At 46.6% G+C, this 25,753-nt stretch overlaps 1 pseudogene; it reads left to right on the forward strand.

The window, feature by feature from the left end:
* The first annotated feature begins 2,252 nt into the window (after positions 1–2,252).
* LOC123361472 lies at positions 2,253–21,100 on the forward strand (annotated as a pseudogene).
* Positions 21,101–25,753: the final 4,653 nt, after the last annotated feature.

Consider the following 25,753-nt stretch of genomic DNA (forward strand, 5'->3'; position numbering starts at 1 on the left):
GCTGCATTGAGGTATCTAGCTCTACTTGAGATCCACACCCAGAAACTCCTCTCCTGGAGTCAGGTGGCTTAGGCACCTAAGATGTTTCTTGCGAGACTGAGTCACTTGTCTTACTCCACACAAAATTGCCAGGGTGAGTAGAGAACTCACTTGGGATGTGGGAGTACTGGCTTCAATCTCCCCCTCTGATGGGGAAGAAAAGGTTGAACGGGGGTCTCCCACCTCTGAGTGTTTTAAAGCAGGGTTTCTCAGCCTGAGGGTCAGGACCCAAAATTGGCTTACCACAATGATTCAAAGGATCACGTGACAGCTCCTGTGGTTCCTGTCCCCTGGGACTGCCTGATCTCGCTTCCCTGCTCCAGGCCCTGCAACCGCTGGGGTCCCAGCACCACTCAGGTTTGGCCCAGCTGTCATGATGACGAGCTTGGGTAGGCCCATGAGCCAGGTCACAACTCCACTCACAAATTTGGTCCAGTCTGAGGGGGCGGAGTCAAACCCAAGTGGTGCTGCAACCCTGGAGGTTGCAACACCTGGAGTGGAGAGCCAAGCCCAGCCAGCCCCACAGCACAGGAACTGCAGGAGCCGCTACTCTGGGTTGAGTGCCAGGCAGGACCCAACAACCCCTGGAGGCTGGCTACAACCGAAACCACCCCAGGGCCTCCATACCCTACACTATTTCCTGGGTCGTGACAGGGTTCACAATGGAAATTCACAATGGGTCCTGAGCCCAAAAAAGTTGAGAACCACTGACCTAAAGGAAAGTTACTTACCTTTAGTAATTGGAGTTCTCTGAGTCATGGTGTTTGCATGTATTCCACTTCTAGCATGCATGCACCCCACGCACTGGAGATTGGAATGATTCAGCCAGCAGTATCCATTGGTGGAATCTGCTCCCCTGCTGACCTTGAGCCACAGCTCCCTTGTGGGTGTAAGGGAGGGGGCGGAGCAACCAGCCGACCCTCATTTCTGATGCCACTATCAAGGCTAGGTTATCGGACTCGACAGATGGGAAAAGAGAGTGGGTTGTAGAAGACATGTAAATACCACATATCGAAGAACTCCATTTACTAAAGGTAACTTACTTTCCTTTCTTCAAGTGCTTTTTTACATGTCTTTCATTTCTGGTGAGTCACAAGTAGTATGTCATGGTTGGGGGATAGTACTGCGAGCCTAATTAAATCATAGAATATCAGGTTGGAAGGGACCTCAGGAGGTCATCTAGTCCAACTCCCTGCTCAAGGCAGGACCAATACCCAGACAGATTTTTACCCTAGTTCCCTAAATGGCTCCCTTAAGGATTGAACTCACAACCCTAGGTTTAGCAGGCCTATGCTCAAACCACTGAGCTATCCCAGTGCAACACAGCCCTCCAAAACTTGGCACCTGAATGAGATGCCTGAACTAAAGAGTAATAGCTAATAAAAGTCTGTATACTACTCCAAGTAGCATGCTCCCCACCCTGCAGGTGTTCCCGGCCAATGAGAGCTGGGGGGGGGCAGCGCTTGGGGCAGCGTGCAGAGCCCCCTGCCTATGCCTAGGGGCAGGAGCCGGAGGGGGCACATGCTGCTGCTTCCAGGAACCGCGCAGAGAGCCCCTGACCCTGCTCCCCAGCAAGAACTGAAGGGTCCGATTAAATGTTCTGATGGGCTGGACGTGGCCCACAGGCCGTAGTCTACTCACCCCTGCCCTAACAGATACTACAGAAGTAAAGTGACCATACGTACTGGTTTTACCAGTACAGTACTGGTTTTTTGGACATTGGTCTGGTTAGTTGTGAGATGTAACCAGTACAGTTTAGGACTACAAAATCAAAAATGATTAATTTATCAAAAGATTGAGTACATCAAATCAATCCTTGATAAACCAGCCTAAATCAGTTTTATTAATTTATCCTAGTTTTAGTTTTATTTTACACAACAGTTCTCGTCGTTGGATCTCGGCAATACTCGGCATTCAGCACACGCACTCTCACTATATTGTGTCCGCGGCGACTCTTCGATAATACTCCCGCGCATTACATACTGCCCGACCGTGGGAACTCGATGATGACGTCATCACACAGAGCCCGCCAAAATCGACCAATTCGGTGTTAGCTTCGGACTATAAAAGGCCCTCCGCAGCACAGGACAGGCACCAGTGATCTGGCATCTTCGGACCGTGACACTGGCCCTCAGAGCTCCGCGCTCTCTCGGTTACTCGAGCTTTTCGCTCCGCCGTTTTCACGGCGTACCTCGCTGCTTCGCCAGGACCCGATGACTTCGCCCCCTTGGACCAGGACCGGCGTCTTCGCCCCTCTCGATCCTGGACCGGTGACTTCGCCCCCTTGGACCAAGACCGACATCCGACGAAGTTTGTAATAATTGTTTATTTTTGGACACCCATGGTGCCAAAACGACGAAAGTGCGTCTTCAATGACGAGTTAAAATCGAAATATACATTCATCAAAGCAAGTACTAATAATGACAATAGTGAGGTGGAATGTGTAAAATGCAGAAGTATATTTTCTATTGCAAACAGTGGAAAAACCAACATTGAAAACCACATACAAACAGTCAAACATAAACGGGCCGTGTCTGCAGCAATTGCAAGTACGAGTGTGACATCATATTTTAAGAAAAAACAATTTGAAGATGCTGAAAGAAAACTAGCTGCAGCTGAAGGTTTATGGGCGTACCACACAGTAATGCATAATCACTCATTCCGATCAATGGATTGTACCTGCAAACTGATTAAAACATGTTTTGATGCCAGGTTCACATGTTCTAGAACAAAATGCGAGGCAATAGTTACCGATGTGCTGGTGCCTTATGCGAAACAGTTATTGGAAGAGGATTTAGATGCTGCAAATTTTATTTCTATTTATTCGGATGCATCAAACCACAAGGAAGTAAAGTTGATTCCCATAATAATAAGATATTTTTCATACCAGTCTGGAATACACGTCAAAATTTTGGAAATAAGAGATTTGCCAGGCGAAACATCTGACATAGTTACTGATTATATTTTGGAAGTGTTAAAAAAGTATCGTTTAGATACCAAGGTACTTGGATTTTGTGCTGACAACACCAATACTAACTTTGGAGGAATGTGAAGAAGTGGGAAAAATAACATTTTTACCAAGCTGAAATCAAATTTGGGTGGCAGAGAGCTTGTGGGAATTGGTTGTGCCGCTCATATTTTGAACAATGCTATACAAACTGCAGCCGACTGTGTACCAATTGATGTGCAAACTTTCATCACCAAGATTTATTCATACTTTTATATATATATATATATACAGTGCGCGTTAATGAATTGAAAGAATTTTGTGAATTCGTGGACATCGAATATAAGAAAGTCTTGGGATACAGTGCCACACGATTGTTGGCGTTATAACCCGCGATTGAGCGCGTCCTACAAATATATCCTGCCTTAAAATCATATTTTGCCTCAAACGAGAAGAGCCCCACAATTATCACAAATTATTTTGATAATTCAGAGACAGTCTTGGCTTTACTTTTTGCATAACGAGTCATCAATGTTCCACAATGCTATTTTGAAAATAGGACAGGAGATTTCTATTATAGAAACTAGCAATATTTACAGTGACTTAAAAACAAAATTAGCTGACAGAAAAGCAAACGTTTTCTTGCCGTTACAGGTGCGGCAAAATTTGAAGCAGCTTGAGGAAGAAGGCATATTAAAACCTGCTATTTTCAAAGAAAAAGTGGTAGAATTTTATGACACATGTATTCAATATCTAGAGGAATGGGAAGGACCTATTAAGCATACCGAAAAATTCAATTGGGTTTTGTTAAACACTAAACTCACCCATGACAACATTCAAGTTTGCAGTGATTACATTCTTCAGTATTTTTCTGAAATCAATTTAGTAGAACATGAACTGTTTGATGAAACCTGCTTTTTCCTGCGCTACATTACAGATGAAAAAATTACTCACTGGAGACAAAATTCTGTACCAGTATCGAACAGATGGATTGAAATATTCAAAGCCTTCAGTGAAAATGATGTTTCCCACAAAAATATTGGCAAATTGGTAGAATATTGTCTCTGTTTACCAGGAACCAATGCACCTGCCAAACGTCTTTTTTCTTTGATGAACAATATCTGGTCCAGTGATAAAACTCAATTACATGTTGAAACTTTGAAATGTTTGCTAATTACTAAATATAATTTTAACCAAACTTGCATGGAATTTTATAAAAACATCCAGGAAAACAAATTATTATTAAAATCAATCCACTCTTCACAAAAATATAAGAAGTAAAATTAGGAATGTAGATTAAGTACTTTTGTACCATTTTTTATTAAAACCATTTTGTTTTACTGCTACACTTGTTTCTTTATTACTTGGATCCCAAAATCCTAAGTATACAATTATGTACTAATCTACCCATATCAAATATTTTTATTTTTTTTGCAAAATTACTTTCATAATATATAATATAAATAAAAGAAGTACATTTTATTGTATTCTTTCACTTAAAGAAAAAAAGAGACAAGCATACTCCGCAATATTTTTCAACTTATATTCTACGACAGCGACTATTACTCATGCTGGCTGAGCTATTTTAAATGTCCTGGTTTTAAATTTGAAAAAAATGGTCACCTTACTTTATGCAGAACACGAAGGTCACGAAAAGAGAGGTTTTAAAAACTCACCTTAGACTTTTATTCCCCCCCCCCCCCCAGAAACAGAAATGCGCTTTTCATTAATGGTCCAAAGTCGCTCTTTCTTCTCTCCAATTTGTGCCTTGTCAGCACTGCTGGAACATTAGTAGCGCTCGGGGCTAGGAGGAGAGTCAGCCTTCTCACCCGAATAGTCACACGCTTAAAGAGAAACCCAACGACACTACTTTGCTTTCAGACAGTGACTAATCCTGATAGAATTTCAGGCAGACACAAGCTGATCATTGCCCCCACGCAGAGAGTTGGGGAATGTCTGTGGAGGGGGCTGCGCCTTCCACACTCTGCAACCACAGGTTCATATATCAGCTCAGCCATTTATCTTTTCTTTTAAGTACGTAATTGAAGGTCCATGCAACGTTTGGCTGGTTGACTTTTGCACAAGACTTTAAAAACCATGGTCCTAGATGGACATTCATGACCCCATGGCAGTTCTGTAGGGATAGTGGGTTTGTCTAGGTGTCCATCCACGTTTCCTATCCTGCCATCCCTACTATAGTGTGCTGTCCATCTGGGTGCTCTCCCTAGCTCCAGAGGTGGCTGAACACAAGCAGCATTCTAGGTATATCATTTCTGTAGGGTTTTGAGATCCTTGCATTTGAAAGGTGCTGTATAAGTATAAAATACTATTGCAACCCTTGAATTTACCACCTGCAAAATTTAGTAGTACTCTACTCACCGCTTCTTTTGAGATGGCTAAATCAGATGGTTTGGGAAATTCTTATCAGATGATTTGCACCACTCTACAATCAATACCAGACTTCTTAAGTGTATACACTTAATCTGGGGACCTGTCTGCTGAATTTGTTGCTCTGATAGCTTCATATCTGGTGAAATTAGGAATCTACAGAAACATTACATTTGTCTTAAGAAAATAGGATACACTGTACTGGCGATAAGAGAGAAATGTAGGCAAAGTTGTTCCAACCCTCGTCTACTTGGTTCAAAGTTCTTTGTTATCAAACTTTTGAACATCAGCAATTAGTAACCACAGCACCTTCTCCTAGTTGCTTTTCCTCCAACTATGTATGGTTTGAACTTTTGAAAGAGTGCTCTACTATCCTGAATAAACCACGTCCAACAATTCTTACCTCAGATATAGCTCTTATTATTGCAGGAGAATAACTAACCCTTTTGTGGTGTGAAGGCTGACTCCAGTCCTTCCGGTGCCTGCTCATGTCCATTGCACATTGTGTGAGTGCTCTCCACAAGCACCGGTGCGGGACGTTTTTCCACAAGCAGTATCCATAGGGGAGCTGCTCCGGCCCCCTCTGGAGTGGCGCCCGCATGGCATGGTATAGGGGGTGCTGCCGGCTCCCCCCACCCTCAGTTCCTTCTTGCAGCCAGTGGCGGTGCATGGGACGTTTGCCGCTCTTACTAGCGTTGCTTAGGCTTTATTCGTGTGAACTAGAGTTCTTGTAAACGGAGTGTTTTATGAGGACAAGGTCCAGCTATGGCCCCACCCAGCCTTCCTACCAAAGGTGGTATCTTCCTTCCACATGAGCCAGGACGTATTCCTGCCTGTGCTCTGTCCCGGGCCACACAAGACTGGACGTCCAGGGGGCCTTGGCTTGGCAGAGCTGTATTACAGTCTGTGTATCTGTGCACTCCTACCTGCCTCCACAGGAACTGCTGGGTCACCTAATGTGGAATGGACATGAGCAAGCGCTGGACGAAGAAAAGACGGTTACCTGTTCCGTAACTGGTGTTCCTGGAGATGTGTTGCTCATGTCCATTCCACGACCCACCCTCCTTCCCCTCTGTCAGTGTTTCCGGCAAGAAGGAACTGAGGGTGGGGGCAGCTTCCAAGTTTACACAGATCCCTGTGTGGGCAGTCAGGCCATGCTCCTGTCTCAGGGATCCACTCCGGCTTGGGATCCTTGCTGCCCTGCTGTTGTCCTCCCCATGAGGTGATCAACTGAGGTCTGTGTGGTGACAGAATCAGTTTGTAACAGGCCTGTCTTTCACATTCTCCTCTCAGGCTTGCTGGCAGACTTGTCTGAGGATCTGACAGAGGTGAAGCACAGGGACTACCCAGAAGAACACAGGCAAATCAGAATCAGTCCTCTTCTGCAGCAATGGGTTGGCTGGAAGCATCAAACTGGCAGCTTCACGTTTCCTTGATCTTGCTACTCTCCATGCACACAAAGGGTAAGGAGAAAAAAGTGTTCCGCAATGTAATTCTGACAGGGTGGTGAGCTGAAAGGTAACCGCTAACTGTTCAATTTTATTAGGAAAGGAAAAGTTCAGTGTGGAGAATCGCAGCTTAAGAATCTCCAAACCACAGTGCAGTCTGGGAAAGTACAGCATTTTAGCTGTCAGTACGGCGCTCCTGCAGCGCACCCCGAAGGATCCTCTTGCGCACCCCACTTTGGAGACCGCTGTATTAAACAGTTCAACGTTCTGTGACTCACCTACAATCCTTCAGTACTGGACATGTGGTTTGTTTTGCAGGATTTTTTTTTTTTTGGTGCTTTAGGGAATCTTACTCTGGCTCCCTAATAAGACATGATACAGTTAAACCAAATGGCCAGAAGAAACAGCAGTAGTACCTTTGTGTAGTCAGTTTGCTCTCAATGATTTAATGTGTGGTAGGAAGGTAGTAATCAGTAGGAGAAAATTAACTTCATGAGTCTGCTCTGTGCACTGAGCCCCAATAAAACTTTGGATCCCAACACCCTGAACAGCTCAAGGTCCCACCTTCCCTATTGACAACTATCTTGGAATATGGTTCTTAACTTAGTGATTCGGACCCATCTCTCAACTAACATAACATTTCTTTGGTTTTAGGTGCCTTGGCTGGACCAGTTGTTGATTCACATGTAACAGCAGTTTGGGGGAAGAATGTCACCCTGAAATGCATAATTGAAATAACACAAATCTCATGGGAGAAGATGCATGGTAAAAGTAAACAGCCCATTGCTGTTTGGGGGAGGGATAGCTCAGTGGTTTGAGCATTGGCCTGCTAAACCCAGAGTTGAGTTCAATCCTTGAGGAGGCCACTTAGGGATCTGGGGCAAAAATTGGTCCTGCTAGAGAAGGCTGGGGGCTGGACTCAATGACCTTTCAAGGTCCCTTCCAGTTCTAGGAGATTGGTATATCTCCAATTATTACCTATGCTCCGGGTGGCCCATATGCAGGGGCGGCAGGGATCCAGCATGGGAGCTGAGAATGAACAGGGGGCCCTGGGAGCTGTAGTTCCTTCGTTAGCTCCCTACCTATAGAGCCAGCCCTGGAGCAGGGAAAGAACTACATTTCCCAGCATTCCCTTGGCTGCTATCAACAGGAAAGGGAGGGGGGAGTGAGGTACTGAGACCTCATGCTGCAGCTTGGTGTGAATGGAGAGCTACACTGGGAAGGGCAGGGAGACCCCAATTCCCACCCCCTGACTGCCCCCCCCCAAACCATCCAACCCCCTGAAACCCTGCCCCTGACTGCCCCCCCGGGACCCCACCCCTTATCTAAGCCTCCCTTCTCCCTGTCCCTGACTGTCCCCTCCTGAGACCCCCCCACCTTAACTGTCCCCTGACTGCCCTGGCCCCCATCCACACCCCTGCCCCCTAACAGACCACTGGGACTCCCACACCTATCCAACCACTGCCTGTCCCCTGACCCATCCAATCTGGCTGAGCCACCATGTCAGCCGTGCTGCGCTCTGCATTGGGAGGAAAATTCCGGACCTTCTGAGAGTTTGATCACTATTTAAAACCCCCAAAGCCAGACATGTCCATGAAAATACGGACGTATGATAACCCTAGTCATATGCTCAAGGAGTAGGCTTTGGCCCAGATATCCCCTTCAGAAGACGTCACCAGACTGGATTAGGGATACTGGTGTGACCTCGCCTTGCAGCCCCCAAAGAAGGAATTGGGGGGACTAAATGGACAGTGCCCCTCTCTATCTGAAGCCTGGCAAGGGAGGTACATGGATCCCACTAGAATTTAAAATGAAAAGTAGGGGACGGGAGGCTCTGGACCTGGGCAGCTTTAGATACAGTACCAAGCACTTAGAAAGCAGCTGCTCTACCCCATGTTATGCTCTGCAGAAATAAGCCCATTTGTTTTGTGTCTTTCACTTCTCAGGTGCTCCTTATTGGACCCATTTAAAAAGGATGGAGAAGAAGCTGCTAGCTGTGCCGGCAGCAAGTACTGTTCGCTTCCGTTGCCCTGCAGCAGGCAACCCCACCCCATCCATATACTGGGTGAAAAATGGCAAAGAATTCAAGGGAGAACATTGAATTGGGGGCATCAAAGTAAGGCATTGTGGGTCTAATCTTGGCTATGCTGTGTTCATTCATCTCTGGAGCTATTATTGATGGCTCGATCGGAGCCAGCGTTCACTGAGCAATCCTGATAGGGGCAAGCAAGCATGAGATCCCTGGCTTTACATAGTAAATATTTCCATGACCATTAGGGCTTGTGACATTTTTCTGCTCAAGATGTTTTTTCTATGATATGTACAAATTGCATTTCCCGTAGTACTGCCCATAATCCTGGCAACTTTATCATAAGTGAGAGAGAAGGATATCAGTGTGTATCTTCATAAACCACAGTCACTGTGGTTCAGAATGGGGGTATTTTTGATAACCATACTAATTGTTCAAATAACTCTTAAAATTAGCTGCTGCCCGTTCTGGTGGAATTCCAACTCTGAGCATTTGCTCATGTTGCTAGTCTCTTTTAAAAGTAACCTTGAAAAAAATAGATCAGGTGTATTGCTGTGCTCGCTGCAATAACTAGATGCAACAAGGTACAAAGAGACTGGGTTTACATTTTTGTAACTTGCATAAAAACCTGAGTGATACCACTGAAATCAGTGAAGTGATTCCTGACTTACACCCATGTAACAGAGATCAGCATCTGATCTAAGCTCTTAAGCAGACCTCTCTCTGTCATCATTCAGACGTGTAACACGAGCCCGGCAGAAATACTGAGACTCGGTTCAGTAACATTCTTGTGGTGAAATGCTGGAAGCCCCTTTGCCCTGGATAATACCAAAGAGGGACCGGTTGGCAGTGTGATTTTGATGTCTACAAACAGAGCCCACAGACACCGAAAACCAGTAAATGAATGCCTAACCAGGCGACTTATCTGACCACAATTTCTGTGCCACCTTGTAATTGTACATCAAAATAAGGCAGTAACTTAGCAGGAAAATCAGTTGCTCTTGATTTTTTTCCCCCTCTTGTACTATACAAATGCCTTCCTGTTTACCATTTTGGGGAACAGAATAGTTGGTGGGATGGTTATAAACACAGCAGAGTCATAAGAAAGAAAAATCTCTCTCTTTCCAGACTGTTTCCTCCTCCTTCACTCAGGCTCCTCCTGGAAGAGCTGAATATGTTTGTTTCACTTAAACCTTTGAAGCTTCCTAATCAGCACATTGTGGTTTGTTGACAAGGTTGAGGGCACACAGGCAGTTCTAGATCTTTGGAGAAGTTAAGGAGAGGAGAATCAGGGAGGTAACTCCTCTCTGCAACTGATCTGATAATAGATAACATTTCCAAGTCACCCAGTGCAGCACAAACATTTTGTACTAATTACATGTAAATACTAATGTACTAATGTACTAATTACATGCTCTTTCAGGCTTGCATGTGCATTTATACAAAAATGTGTGACGACAGCTGCACTAAATTATGCTTGCAGAATTAAACCTAAAGGTAAAAGTAATTCCACTTCCCACTTTCCTGTGGTGTGAATCTACCCTTGAGTTCAGATAGAAAAGTTTCATCCTCTGCATCACAGTCACATCTCTTGCACCATAGCACTTTATTTTCTCTAGAGGCACCTTCCAGCAATAAGTAAATGTTTAAAAAGCTATCGGAGGCAGTGTGTGGTCTGTTAAACCAATAGGAGTGTAATCCCTCTGTCTGCCTAGAAAAAGATCTCTCTCTCTCTAGATACAGAAACATCGCTTTGTTTCTCTCTTTCTTGCCTCCTACCCTTGTAGAGCTTAGATAGATAGATATGCCCATTTATATCAGGTGAGGATCTGCGCCAGAAAGAAAGTAAAAAATAAATCAGTTCAGTGTATCATTTATTGAAGATTAAACTCTTCAGGTACGATGGAGTTTCTATCCCAGGATTTAGGCCCGGTAAAAGTGAATGGCCAGATCAACAGCTGGTGGAGCTTGGACAGTTTACACCAGCTGAGGATCAAGCCCAGTGGATTAACCTGCAAAGACCAGAATCACAAATTAACATTTCCTCTTTCTCTTTTTCTCCAGAGTTCAGAGTAGTTTAGACTTTGCTCTTTGGAAATCCGTGGCCAGCAGAAGAAAGCTGGAACTTGCAACATGCAAGTTTGGATTTTTTTTTTTTTAATATCCCATCCTAACCTCTAATTTTTACCTCTGGTAAAAGGCATTTAGATACCCCCTAATGTGCATCAAAACTCAAAACGGGGGAAGAGAAGACTTCCAAACATGGCTGAAATAAATTATATACAGTTCATTCTTAAATGGCAGAGGAGTGAAATTCATATGACTTATCACATGAAATTTCCCAAAGAGAATTAATATTATAGAATCCTTGCTGGAATCTATAATATTGTAAGCCTGTGTGTGTTAAATGACCCTAGAAAGGAATGGGGGGCTGGAAGGGGGAGACTGAGGATTATCCCTTCCCCAGACCATTGCACCGGCTTGCGTACCAGTCTAGCAAACACAGTCTTAGTTTCTAAGTGTGTCTGCAAATGTTTGTCTCTCAAGGAGCCAAGAGTGACAACCAGGGCCACCGAGAGCGGGTTCGGGCCCCAGTCAAAAAAAAATTTCAGGCCCCCCAGCAAGAGTGGACTGGCTAAATAGGGCCGATGAAGCTGGGGAAGCCAGGGTCCCATTCTAGACTGCCGGGCCCCGGTAATTTGTACTGGCTTCCCCCTACCCTCTCGTCAGCCCTGGTGACACCACCAAATAAACCAGAGGGATTTCCAGTGTCTCACTGATTTGATTAAAGTCTGCAACGAGTTACTTCATGTTTCTAATGGTTTATCGAGTACACTGACTGCCCAAAATTGGGAACATCCTTCTTGTGATCCCCTGGGTCTGGACTCAGCTTTCGACTAAAACTTTTCCTTAGTTGTTTTTAAAAAACCTTTCCAGACACCTTCTGTGTCACAGGAACAGAGCTCTGACCCACAGTTTGAATCTGTATTCAGAGCCCACTTCCCCAGAGCTCAAGTCCCATACAATGAGGTGATGGACACTTTATATCTAGAATAGGCAAGACACGTGGTTGGATGTTTGGAGTGTTTGGATCTAGGTTTATGACACATGCTTCGTATCTGGAGCCAAGCTTTACCAGAGTTCAGATCCTAGATACTACCATGATGGGTGCTTTACAAATGCCTAGGAGAGAAGGATAAAGAGGGGTGTGAAGATGCAAGGCTATGATATAAGCCACTATAGAGACAGATCAGTAACAGGTTTAGATCGAGACACCCCTCTCCCCACCCCAAGTTCTGGCATCAAATCTGGTCCAGTTTCACCTGTAAATTACATGACAGAATGCCCAGTGAAATCTCCAGGAAGAGCATCAGAATTGAACCCATCATCGTCAGCAGCCAAAACCTTTCTTCAGTCAAAACCTTTCTGTCTTTCTATTACGTATACATTTAAATGCAGTGACATGCTTTGTTGTCAACACTTAGAAACAAGTTAGGAATGTAGGCCAGTCAACACTGTTACTTGAGCAGATGCCGAGATACAAAAGGTGGGGGGAAAGTATAGTTTTATGGCAAGAGCGTGACACCCTCTCCATTAAAACCAAGCCATATTTGCTTCATAGCCCTTACACCCAATGTCCAGTGCAGTAACGCTGCTTTTGACAGGTTAATTGTGCTCTGATCCCTTTCAAACAAGGCATGGGGATCCAGATAACAACTAGTGAAAGATGGTTACAGTGGCTCCGTTTGAATTCACCTGCTGTAGCTAAAAGTGCTGACAGCTGATTAACCACTCATTTTCTGCATCAGCCCTTGGTTTTCTGTAGTGTGCAGAACTGGCATCACTGATGCCAGTTGATTCTGTGTACCAAGAATCCGCTCCAAAACGCGTTGTTAAAATACTGTTGACAGCTGTATGGGGGCAGTTGGCTTCTAACTGATGTCCAGAGGCTTGGGAAGGTTAACTAACTCTGCTCACGGGGATTATGCACACCGAGCACGTGTGCATGTGCGCGTGCATGAATCACTTTGAGGCAAGGACGCCAACATTCATTTTCCGCCCTGCAACTGATGGGCCCCCTGTCACCTTGGCCAAGTCACTTAAAGTGGACACCACTGGTCTGAAATCCAATCAGTTAAAGAAAAGACAGGGTGTTCATGTACTATACTCGAGCCAGTGTCGGACACCCTGGCAGTTTTGTGCTTTACACTCATGGTTTTCCTATGGTTTTTAATGTTTGTCTCTCACCTGTTACCCACTGGAAGACATACCCATTGAGAAAGGGAAATAGATAACTATATAAAGGAACTAGTGAGGCTGACTGTACATAAAGTGCTGCCTAATACCCAGAGTAAACAAACTGTAAAAAATAGAATTTTTTTTCTCACTGGTCTCTTTCAGTTCTAGTGATCGGCAGGTAGGTGTTACTGGTAACACATGTAGGTTAAAGATTTGCCAAAAAAACCAACCCCAAAGGTGTGGTTCTTTAAGCTGATGGAGTCCATTTAACTTCTCTGGCCCTCAGTTGACTGGAGTATGTGATGCTATCTTATTTAATGTCTTTGAAGCTGTCATAGGTCTCACCCCCACTTAGAGCTTTTGGGTTCCAGTGTGGGGACCTGCACTAGTTTCCCTCTAAACTAAAATCCTAGTTTAGATCTAGTAAAAGCTGCCACCACCCAATCAGGAAACGTGGATTGGGACACAGTCCTTCCCCAAAATCCTTGGGGATCCCAAGAGCCCCAAATCCATGGAGTTCTTACACCCAGGAGAAATAAGCCATTCCCCCTCCCCTTTCCCTGAGAATCCACCCAAAGAAAGATCAACCAAGTCCTAAGAAAAGAAAAGAATTTATTAAAGAATAAAAAGAAAAGTCACTCTCTCTGTAATCAAGATGAAACAATACAGGGTCTAAACTTATCAATCTCTGGAGAGAATTCCCCCTCCCTTCTTTCTCAGTAAAAGCAATCACAGTACAGACTTAAAGAAATTCTATAGCAAAACACAGAATTGCAAATACAGAAATAAAAGTATAAGAATACTAGTTCCTTGCTAATACTCACTAGCTTGAATAGAAGAATTTATTGCAGAAACCTGGGAGGACTTGATTAAGATGTCTGGACTCTCTTAATTTCCAAGAGAGACTCTCCAAGAAAACAAAGAACAGGGAAAAAAAAACTTCCCTCCACACGGATTTGAAAATAATCTTGTCCCTCATTGGTCCTCTGGTCAGGTGTCCACAGGTACTGCTTGTTAACCCTTTACAGGTAGACAAAAAACCTTAACCCTTAACTAACTGTTTATGACAGAAGCACTTTCAGTTCCTCAGATGAAAGGCACAAGATAGAAGTGCAGCTAGCAATTATTTGTTTTACCTTAGCTCCTGTGAGCTCTAGCTGTAGACCTGGCCCTCATTGTGCTTGGTGCTGTACAAACGTAGAACAAAAAGATGGTCCATGTCCCAACGGGCTTACAGCCCATTATTTATATTATGGGAGCATCTACAGCCCGCGGCAGGATCAGCGCCTGTAATACAGCCCACTGTACAGTTGATTCATTGGGCTTGATTCTCACATAAAGACCACTTTCCACCAGGCAGGCAGCGTAAATTGTCCTTAAAGTGGTCATAACTTACATTTACAGACGTGCTGCAGCCCTAGCACGCTGGCAGAGTGGGGAGCGGGGGAAGAGGCCTGGGAATAAACAAGAATGAGGCCCATTGTGTTTTGCCATTTGTTCATTGATTATAATGGTCCAATGAAATATTAGCTGGTGATGTCTTATGATTGGCTGATCTGTTTTTTCCTCCCTCTAGTTACGGCATCAGCAGTGGAGCCTAGTGATGGAGAGTGTGGTTCCGTCAGACCGAGGGAACTACACGTGCATTGTAGAGAACAAATATGGCAGCATTAGGCACACTTACCAGCTAGATGTAGTAGGTAAGATTTCTCTACTTCCTCTTCACTTCTGATACACAGTCGTCATCAAGATGGCTTATGTGCAATGATGATTTTGGGCGTAATCATATAGTTCGTCCCCTGAAGTGAATGATGCGGGTCCATAACCACAAACCCAGCTGGCCCTCCTTCTCAGCAAGCGTTCAAGGAGTGAATGCACTATCCTGGACATAATGCTTCCTGTTCAGGACTGAGGCACGCTGATTGGGGCAGTGTCTGGGAAGCCTACGCTGCAGCTCCCCAGGCGTACCCTTTCTGTGGGTAAGCAAAGAGCCGTGTTCTCAGGGGTTGCTCATCCAGCACCTTTCATGAGCCCTAGCCCAAGCTCCTGTGCAGACATTGGTAGTGGCGCTGAAAGCCACAGACAGGCATGTTCAGTGGGGAGAGGTGTTAAAAACGGGTTCCCCATTTTCACTTCAGAAAGGTTCCGCCACCGGCCTATTCTCCAGGCTGGACTGCCTGCCAACCAGACTGTGGTGGTAGGGAGTGATGTCGAGTTCCACTGCAAGGTGTACAGTGATGCCCAGCCTCACATCCAGTGGCTGAAACACGTGGAAGTCAACGGCAGTAAATATGGATCCAACAGGACGTATGTCATGGTGCTAAAGGTTGGTAGACTAATTATAAAGTGAGAGGCAAGTCAGCCAGTCTAGCTCCCTGATAATGTAGGAATGTTCCCTAAAGGACGCTTTGTAATGGAGATCCAGAATTACATGATAGCATCAAGAGCTGTATTAATAGTGTGGAAGCCAATTAATAATTAACAAGGATTTGAAGGATCTTAAATGTATGTTAGCTAGTTAGCATGAGTTAGACTGGCTGTGACCCTGTGAGATATGTAGAAATAAGATAATGTGGTACAGAGTGAATTGTGTGAAAAGTCATTACGACCTTGTAAAATGCAGTCTTGTTTTTGTTCTAGTATTGAAGACAAATAAGACAGCGAATAGGCTTATGTATAAACAAATGCAAATGTTTTCCTTAAATGTCTCCAGGATTGCTAGCCATTGTCTGTAACAAAGGTATAAATGATTGCTATGATTGTTTACTAATTGAGAGAGATCCGTCCGGGACAAGGGGCAACCCAGTTTCCTATGACACTCTCTCCCTCTTGTGATCACTAGAGAAAGTAATAAAGTATTTGATTTTGCTGTACCCAAACAAAAAGCGAGAACTGAGTTTTTCTTCGACAATTGATAGGCTTTTGGTGTTGAAATTGACATTAAAACAATGTGTCCCTCCGTAAATATTTTTCTGTATTAAGTCACCATTTATCTGGTCAGCACTTTACCCTTTTCTCCCCCACACTCACCCTACTAACCAACAGTCAGTCCTGTTGTGGGGGCAATTTTTCCTTTTGATGCTGTTGCTTGCATGCTTCATTAGTGGGACAGCGTAAGAGCCTGGCGAAGGGAACCTTTTGCTTTTACGCCAGGTTGCAAACGGGAATGAATAAATAAATGTGGAAGATGGGCCACTGAGAACAAAGAAACAAAAAAATCTTCATCTGCTTTTGAAATTTGCCTGTAAATCTGTGTGGTGTCCTCAAACGTGCTGGGAATGTGGCTTATCCTGTGTTTTTCCTCTTTCTATATATGTGTATTTTTCCCCCTTGTAGACGTCAGGTGTTAACACAGCGGATGAGGAGCCAGAAATTCTGTACTTGCGAAATGTTACTTTTGAGGATGCAGGGGAATATATTTGTCTCGCTGGGAATTCTATGGGGTTTTCACATCATTCTGCTTGGCTGACGGTTCTACCAGGTATTTCCTTCTGCGCTGTGCCCTTTCTTTCCTCTTGGTGATGCTTCAGTGTTCAATTTAGAAATGCCACAGCTCATCTGCTAAGCTGGCTCACAGCCATGTAGCTTGCTGCACAGTCTGTACGTGTATGTATAGACAATAGCCATGCCCTGATTATGGGTGGAACCCCCATTTTTCACATTGCTATGTTCCTTCATGGACGCAGTCACTGAGAGCCTGATCCAAAGTCCAATAAAGTCAGTGGAAAGACTCATTGAAATCAATAGGCTTTGGGGTGGAGCTTGAGTGGTTCCATATCCCCTTTGCCCACAAAGGATTAGTGTTCCCCCGTGAGTTTTCTTCATTACTGTGCCCACGAGTGCAGCTGTACAACTGCTTTCAAGTCACGTGCACCCAGCTTACCCAGCTCAGCATTTAGCCCAGAGTGAAGTGACTGTGTGAAAAGAAGCAGAGTAATTTCACTATAAGGAGTTCCACTGCTGATTAAAGAATCATGGGGCATCCTCTTTCTGTTAGTATGTTTTTGGTTTTGCCTTGACCCCTTGTAAATTCAGAAGTGCCTGGACTGAAGGGAGCAGGTGGGGAATCATTCTTGATTTGCGCTTTGCTTGAGGGGGGTTGCAGGATTGAGCTCTGAGTGCATGATGCTAATTATGTTCTAGCCATCAAAATGATTGCGCTCATGCCTGTTCAAGGGGCCTACGGGAAGTTCCGACTTTCTGGAATCCTGGGGTGGGATTTTTGCTAAAATTATTGGGATCATCTGTCCTTCCTTTACTTGTCCAAACAAAATATTTACATTATGAATTATAATATAATTAAGCCAAGTTTCCCATTTATCCTCCCCCAAGTATCGTGTTTTTAACCTCACCATACTTTGGAGACAGGCGTGATTCAGGTGGGATAAACTGAAATCTTAGCTTGAGTTGCCATGTTAATCTCTTGTCTGGGGCACATCTGTTGCCAGCATTGGAGTCAAAACTGATGAGTGAAATAGAGGAAGGGCCCGATCCTGCATTGTTTGCAAAAGTAAAACACCTGTTGTAGGCATTCAGAGTTGTGGATTTGGGAGGGCTCCTGTGTCAAGTCCAACGGGGTTACGCATAGACAAAGAGGTGTCCAACCTAGGCCTGATCCAATTCGCACTGAAGTCAATGGGAAGATTCCCATTGGTGACAGTGAGCTTTCGCTCAGGCCCTACCTGAATTTCTCACACTACATGTGTACATGTTGGCTGCTGTCGCCTGTCCTCACTTCCGTCTCTTGTTACTCTACAGAGCTAGTAGAGGCGGATGATTCTGGCTCCGTTTTTGCTGTGATCCTCCGCTGTGGGGTTGGCTTCGTTTTCTTCTTCTTGGTGGTTGTCATCATGATTGTCTGTAGGGTGAAAATGACCAACAAAAAAGCCATGAACACCCCTACTGTACAGGTAACAGAAAGTAGATACAAGATTCCTATAGCCCCAACCTACCTTTACATTTCCTTTCTACGTTAGGAACGTGACCCTATGTTTTTACTCAGGCAACAATCCCATTAACATCAGCGGGCCCTTTGCCTGAATGAGGGTCAGGCCCCGTGTCTCAGTTTGTTTCACTTATTCATTTATTTTTTTCAGTGAAAACGTAGTGAGTGGCAGTTAACTCTCTTTTTAGTTTGCAGTTATTGTTTGTCAGAGGCCAGCAATTCCCCAGAGCCCTGGGCTTACCTAGGACTAGTAAAACAGACCCTTAAACCAGCCCTGCTGGCCACTCATAACAACACCCCAGGGAAAATGGACCTTCCAGAGAATAGCCTACAGTCCTGTGCCCGTAGCCAGCATGAAGGGGAGGAGTGGGAAAAGAAGTGCAGTCCTGGTCCTGGTCCCACTGAAGTCACTCGCAAAACTTCCACTGATTTCTGTGGGTCCAGGATTGGGCCTTCTTTCCGCAAGGGACAATGATGGCACTCTGTACAATAAAAATCCCATCCAGTCGTGCATCAGGGACTGGCACTGCAGAGCAGTAAGCGTAGGAATTGAAAAGGACTGCAAACCCTGCTGGTTCAGCCTCTCTGGCTGTAAACCACCTATTGGGACTGGAAAGCTGGGACTGACTCCATGGACACAAACACATTCCATGCATATAGGCCAGAACCGCTCTAAACTGATGTAGCTGGTGTAAATCAATAGAGTACTGTCTTCAGTGAGGCTGCTCTGGTTTACACTGGCTGAGGATCTGGCTCTGCCTGCCTAGATAGATACACTCCCATAATATGAGACTGATATTTTTAATTTCCAGGTTACAATTGATTGTAAGTCTTCAATAATCAAAGATTAGTTCAAAGTGATTTTCTTGGCTGGTTTCTTTTCAAGCACCGCTGCATGTATCTGACACAGAGGCAGTTGGCAATAACATTTTATTTGCTCTATTGAAGCCGGTGTCATTGGAGTCAAACCCTTCCATGAATTCCGGTACCCCGCTGGTCAATCTCACCCACCTCTCATCCAGCGATGGGCTGAAGCTAGCAAATGTCTCAGAGCTCGAGCTGCCTGCTGATCCCAAGTGGGAATTAACGAGATCTCGGTCAGTTAAACGTGTCGTTCTTCTCTCTTCATTCCAGTCCTCAGCCCGGTCACACATTAATTCATTTGTTTGTGTCTGTCACTTCAGCCTGACTCCGGGGAAACCTCTGGGTGAAGGTTGTTTTGGTCAAGTGGTGATGGCAGAAGCGACTGGGATCGATAAGGACAAACCAGACAAGGCCATCACTGTAGCTGTCAAGATGTTAAAAGGTACAGAGAACGGCACCATGAAGGAATGGCAGGAGTTGGGGCTCCTTGGCATTTATCTTGGTTTGGGGTTCATTTTTTATTTAAAAAATATGACTACATAAGAAGAGCAAACCTAAGGCCAAATTCTCCCTTTGGCTTCCATAACTGATGCTTGTTTCCATAGATTTCTGTTAGGGTGGGTCACAGGAATTAGTGAGTGTTATCTTAAGGGTACCTAAGCGGATACAGCATTGGACTTGGCTACAGGAGACCTGGGTTCAGTTCCTAGCTCAACCACAGGTTTCCTCTATGATGTTGGACAAGTCACTTTCTTTACCCTTTGTCGGAGCACCTGGCCTTTAAAATAGGGATAATGCTTCCCTATCTCATGGGGGTATTGAGTATAAAATCCATTCAGGATTGTAAAGTGCTTGTCTACTTGGGTGATGAGGGTCATATAAGCACTTCAATAGATCTTCCTATCAATTGAACCCTGGCCAAGCTCCCTGAGATTACATCTCAACATCTTAAAAAGAGGCAAAACAATGAGATTGGTTGGGCTCCTCCAGATTCTCCTGTTTTCCCTGCCTAAAGCACTGAAGCTGCAGTGACTTGACTAGCTGTGGAAAACACCTGGAGGGGAGTGGCATGGCTAAGCCAAAGCAAGAAGTGCTGAGGTGCTGCACAGTATTAATACTAACACCAAATGAAAAATGTTTCCATGAGAAAGTGGGGTTTGACAAAACCTCATTGATCAATTTTCATTAAACTTTTTTTGATGGGGAAGATTTCAACATTGCCAAACTGAAACATTTTGATGTTTTGTGTTTTGGTTTGATTTTGAAAACTAACCAAAAAAAATTGGTTTTCCAATTTATTCTGGGGGCTTTTACCCCACGATTCCAGACATATTTTACCTGCCCCTGGTTCTTTTCCAGTACGAAAAAAATTGGAGAAAGTTTGTTTGTATGTATGGGAAAAGGTATGGTAGAGTGGCGGTGAAGCCCCAAAAATCCTAAAACTGAAGTTGACAATCCAATTTTTTTTCAGTTTCTAAACATCAAAACAAAACACACAATGTTTTATTTCCGTGTCAAAAATTTTCAGAACTTTTTGTTTGGCAACAAGTTTTGATGTTTCAAGTTTTCACCCTGATTTGGGGCAAAAATAAATAGGGATTTTTAAGAGCAGGCTGGACAAACACCTGTCAGGGATGGTCTAGATAATACTTAGTCCTGCATGAATGCAGGGAACTGGACTAGATGACCTCTCGAGGTCCCTTCCAGTTCTGTGATTCCTGATTAACATTTCCTGCAGGATGACCAGCTCTCAGAAATGCTCAGATGGCCACATGGCCAGCCTCCGTTCACTGAGTGTATAACATACTGTATAGTACTAATGCAATCTAGTTATGCTTTTACTCTCTAGACTCTAAGAAACACCTATTCCCTTCCTAACAGTTTCTTTCTCTTTTTTCCCCCCGTCTTCTCCAGATGATGCTACTGACGAGGATCTTTCTGACCTGGTGTCCGAAATGGAAATGTTGAAAATGATTGGGAATCACAAAAATATCATTAACCTCCTAGGCGCCTGCACGCAGGATGGTATGTTTCAGAGAAGGCCATATGCTACCATCGTACTTCATGATTTCAGTGGGAAGCAGTCCCATTCTGCTCTGTGGTGCACACCGTACTAGCTCAGCCTTATGTGTACACAGTTGCTTTTCCATACCTCTACTGCAGGTTTCTGGCCCAGCAAGCAGAGGGGTTTCCTCCTGTAATGTAATATTGTGCTCCTGGAGCCTCTTATTCAGGCTGTGTAGAGGCCAGGAGGATTTCACCCTTTCTTCATGCATCTGAATTGGCCCACAAGATTAATTTTGTGCACAGACATAACTAACTGCTTTGCTCAGTGAGAAGTTGGGTGGCTTTTAGATGTTGGAGCAAATATATATATGGCTCTACCTGTTATCGATACTGGTTTTTCAAAAGCTTTTCCTTATTGTCCTCCTTTTTTGGGAAAAAAATGGAGCTGGAAGCAGAGAGAGTGGTGGTTTGACTGTCATTTATTATTATTTACTCCCTGAATGCCCAAAATATGCTGGCTTTGAGTCCCAGCCCTGTGGGTTTAGGCAATTCACATAATACTCTCTATGTCTAAGCCTTCCCAGCCATCAAACGGAAAGGATAATGCTCGCCCACAGGGCAGTGAGGCAGTTGAGTACCAGCAGAAGCTGCTGCAGAACTATTACTGGCCTGGGGTCTTTGCCCATGTCCGGCAGCACTGCCGCTACTGTGACTTCTGCCAGAGGGGGAGGAAGGCCCGGGACAGGGGGAAGATGGCTGTAAGGCCCTTGCCCTGCCCCGAGGAGCCTGTCCAGAGGAGGGCCAGGGTCAAAAGGGGGGCTCTGAACCGAGAGAGCCCGAATCACAGCCCCCCAGACTGGAACGTGGGGAGAAGGCCCCAGCCCCGCGTGCACCCCAGGGGTATTGGGGTGGGGAAAGGGCGCGGGCGGCATAAGGCTTCCCCCCTGCAACCTGCAAGTGCCCTCGAGTCCCCCCCAACCTACAGGGGGACAGGAAACTGGAATGACCTGGGGTAACTCTTCCCCCAGAACGGGGGGGACTCTGGGGCAGCCATGGGAATGTAGGTGGGTTCGAACTTCCCCAGGTCACTGGCTGGAGTGACCCCGCTCAGTTCAGTCTCGAAGGGGGGAGAGGGGAGTTGTCACGGAGTGTAGGGGAGTCAGACCCTGCACCCCCAGGCTCCCTGCCGATTCACCAGGACTCTCAGCCAGCCAGTAAAGCAGAAGGTTTATTTAGACGACAGGAACACAGTCCAACACAGGTCTTGCAGGCACAGATAACAGGATCCCCCCGGTTAGGTCCATCCTCACAGCCCCCCTCGGGGATCAGAGCCCCCTCTCCCTGCTTCCCCTCTTTTCCCAGCCAGCTCCAGTCTGCCCAACCCCCTCCGGCCCCTCCTCTCTCCTCCGCTTCTTTCCCGGGCCAGGAGGTCACCTGACCCCTTTGTCTCCAACACCTTTAGCCAGCACCTCTGCAGGGAGGGGCCCGGCCATCAGTTGCTAGGCGACAGAGTGTCAGGCATTTGTGCTGCTAGAAACTTAGGATCTGTACCCAGCCCCCAGTAAGACCAGTCCCACTTCGTCACAGCTCATATCTCCATCTGTAAGCATGTCCTAGACACTTCAAAGCAAGATCTGTAACTCCACCACCATCAGTTAATATAGCACCTTCCATCCTCCAGAATCCCAAGCCAGAGGAACAACTCACCACTTAGATGGCGCGTCTGATCTTCAAAGAACTTTACAACCTGGAGTTAAGTTAAGACTTACAACCCACCTGGGATCAAAGCTAATGTTCCTGTCCCCATTTTACAGATGGGGAAACGGAGGCACAGAGAGACGCGACTTGCCCACTTCTCACTAACACAGTCTGGAAAAGGGCCCAGGAATCCTGTCCCTTAGTCACTTGCTGTACTCACTAGATAACACTCCCTCCTAGAACTTATCCATTAAGCCACGTATGCTAGATCAACCTTCTCCACTGTGGACTGAGAGGCGCTGAGAAGAGAATCTTACCTCAGCCACCTCTGGGGCTGAGTGGATCAGATGCCAGATGTAGCCATTCAGCTCCTCTTTCCTCCTGTCGGCCATTGCCTTGCCGCGTGACCGGCCGATCACAAACCTACTGGGGAAACTGACCAGTTGTGTGTGTGCAGGAGAGAGAGAGAGAGAGAGAGAACAGTTAGCAAGTCCCCAGGGCAGCAGAATGCACTGCTGAAGCAGTAGTGCCCCTAAGCGAACTGCTCTTGCCCGAGGCAGCAAGTGTTGGTCTGAGGCACATCACACCACAATGGTGCTGAGTCGACTGTTTCTCAGTAACAAAATCTAGAGGACTTTCCAGGCCATTCTGGACAGGTGCTGCCAGCAAACACTGGTGGGCAGGGAACATGGGCAGGATGGGAGGGCCCTAAAGCCAAGGATAGCTGGAGCCTGACCGGTGTCTCTCAGCACCAAGAGGATCGAGACGGGCTCAGTCTGGGTGGGTGCTGTCTGGAGTCAGGGAGAGCTGTAGTGGGCTGAGTCAAGTTACAGTGGTCAGGGGAAGTCAGGAAGCAGCATGGGGGGCGGGGAGGTGGAACAATAGGGGGAGACTTGTCCTCGTGTGTGCTGCCTGGAGGCAAAAAAGCAAGCCAGGGAGGTGCATCCTCCCTCCCAGCATGCACCCGCCCAGAGATGAACCAAGCCCCAAACCAGCTGCAGAGTAGCCAGCCCCTTTTCTCCAGGGGTGGGACAAGGAGCAGGGCTGAGGAAGAGAGGAGGGGCTACCTGGGCAGGTGAGAGGAGGGGAAGATGAGGCGTAGCTTGTCGTGCAGCTCCTGGAACTCCTCAAAGGTATGCTGGACATAGGTGACCTCGCAGGGGCTCTCCCACTGCACCTTCACGATGTACGTCTGCAAGACAGGGAGGCAGAGCCTGGTATCGCTTGCATGCCTGAGTCTGATCTCACGTACACCAGTACAGATCGGGAGCAGCCCACCTGACGTCCAGGTTAGCTCAGAATCAGACCCACCATGCATGCACTGAAATGTAAGAAGTTTGGAAATCAGACCAAGGTTAAATGATTTATTTTGGCATCACTTCAGACCAAGTTAAAGACGGGGGAAAGTTTTCAGGAACATGCGTTGAAAGGAGGCAGACATTCAAGTCACCTTTGAAGGCGTCATGGAAGGGTAAGTGGAAAGCACTGGGTTCTAGTCAAATCATACAGTGTGAGGGCAGCCGTCCAATGACAGGTCCCACATTTCCCTTTGCCAGAGAACAGGGTTTCCCTCCTCTAAACCACTAACTATTCCTAGCGAGGCCAGAATCAGGAAATCGCTGCAGCAGCAGCCTTCATTTGGTTTGTGTCTCTGCCCCTGGGTCTCCACTGAATGGCCTTCCTCCTAACCCACCCCCCGGCACAGAATCCCTCTCCCAGATTTCTCATCTCCCCCCAGCACATGTCCGGCAGAAGCAGAGCTGCAGCGCTCACATAGCCTTTGCTGGGGTTGAAGACTTTCTCGCGGCGGCAAAGGAAGACGTCACGGATCCAGCCGGATGTCTTGAGCGTGTGCAAGGAAAGCACGGGGCGGGTGTCTGAGCCTGTGAACTTCATCTGTGCCAGGTTGTGGATGAAGAAGTTGAGCTTGGTGGCCATGCTGCCCAGGCTGGACTCAATCAACCTGCAATGAGGAAGGGCAGCGTCTCAGTGAGGGAGGGGGACTCCACCCTGGGCCAAAGGCAGCTGCTATTCATGGCACCCCTGGCTCCTAAACTCTGAGTGCACAAGGGCCCCTCAACCAGGGATGCTGGGACACAAAGAGCCTGGCTCCTTTCCTAGGAGTGGGTGTACAGCCACTGAAGGCCCTTCCATCTCTCCCTGGTGACAGAGGGGTGCCCCCTTCCCCATCTGTCACCCAGCGCCAGCTGCATCCTTTTACCTGGTGAAATAGGTGGTGGCGTCGGCTTCGGAGTCCTGCGGCCGCAGGGCGTCATAGACGCACTTGAGGTCCTCGAAGTCGGAGAGCTCCGGGATACCACAGGACAGCATCTGGAGAGCAGGGCAGCCAGGTCAGTGCCAGGAGCCCAGAGGTGGGGAAGGAGCAGGGAGAGGGAGATGGACCAGCCAGTCCTGGGGCCTCTACCGTAAACATGGCTCAGGTGCGGGTCAAGATGGCCTGTCCAGCATCCCCCCCGAAGACTCCTCCAGCGGAGAGGGACGGGGGCCCTCTCCCCATAACACACATCCACACCCCATGAGATGTACTTCGCGAGCCCAGCCCAGCGCTGGGTGTGTCTGCCTGGATCCGAGTCACCCACATGGGCGAGGACGGCTGGGTGAGCGCCGTATGATTAGGCAGTCAGTGCTGCACTTCAGACAGCCAGAGGGGCGCTTGCGTGACACTAAGCACACGCCTCCCCCCAAGGGTGGAGCACGCTGCTTTCATAGTGCTGTCAGATGGGACACGAGAGCCCAGAGTAGGGGGCAGAACCAGAGAGGCCAAGAGGCAGCTGCAGACTCCGAGGGGGAAGGGAATTTCCCACCACTGGGGGTGGGAGGCATCTCAAGGCCTGGGCGTGGAGGGTGGCCCACTCTTTGGAGATCCAGCGAGAGCAAAGTTGCCCCGGTGCCTGGATCAGGGCAGCCCCCCCGTGTTCTCACCAGGCCCAGCAGGTTGAGGAAGAGGTGGGTGTGCTTGCGGATCAGGTTGTACGCCTGGCAGCAGAGATCCACAAAGTCATGGAAGCGGCTGGAGGGCTTGTCACCACCATTAATGACATAGGCCATGTCCGAGGTGAAGACGAACGGGGCCCGGTCCCTGCACCATAGAAAAAGAGACACGTGCCCAGATCAGCACAGGGAGTGGA

Source organism: Mauremys mutica, unplaced genomic scaffold, assembly GCF_020497125.1.
Source record: "Mauremys mutica isolate MM-2020 ecotype Southern unplaced genomic scaffold, ASM2049712v1 Super-Scaffold_2380, whole genome shotgun sequence".
Lineage (NCBI taxonomy): Eukaryota > Metazoa > Chordata > Testudines > Geoemydidae > Mauremys > Mauremys mutica.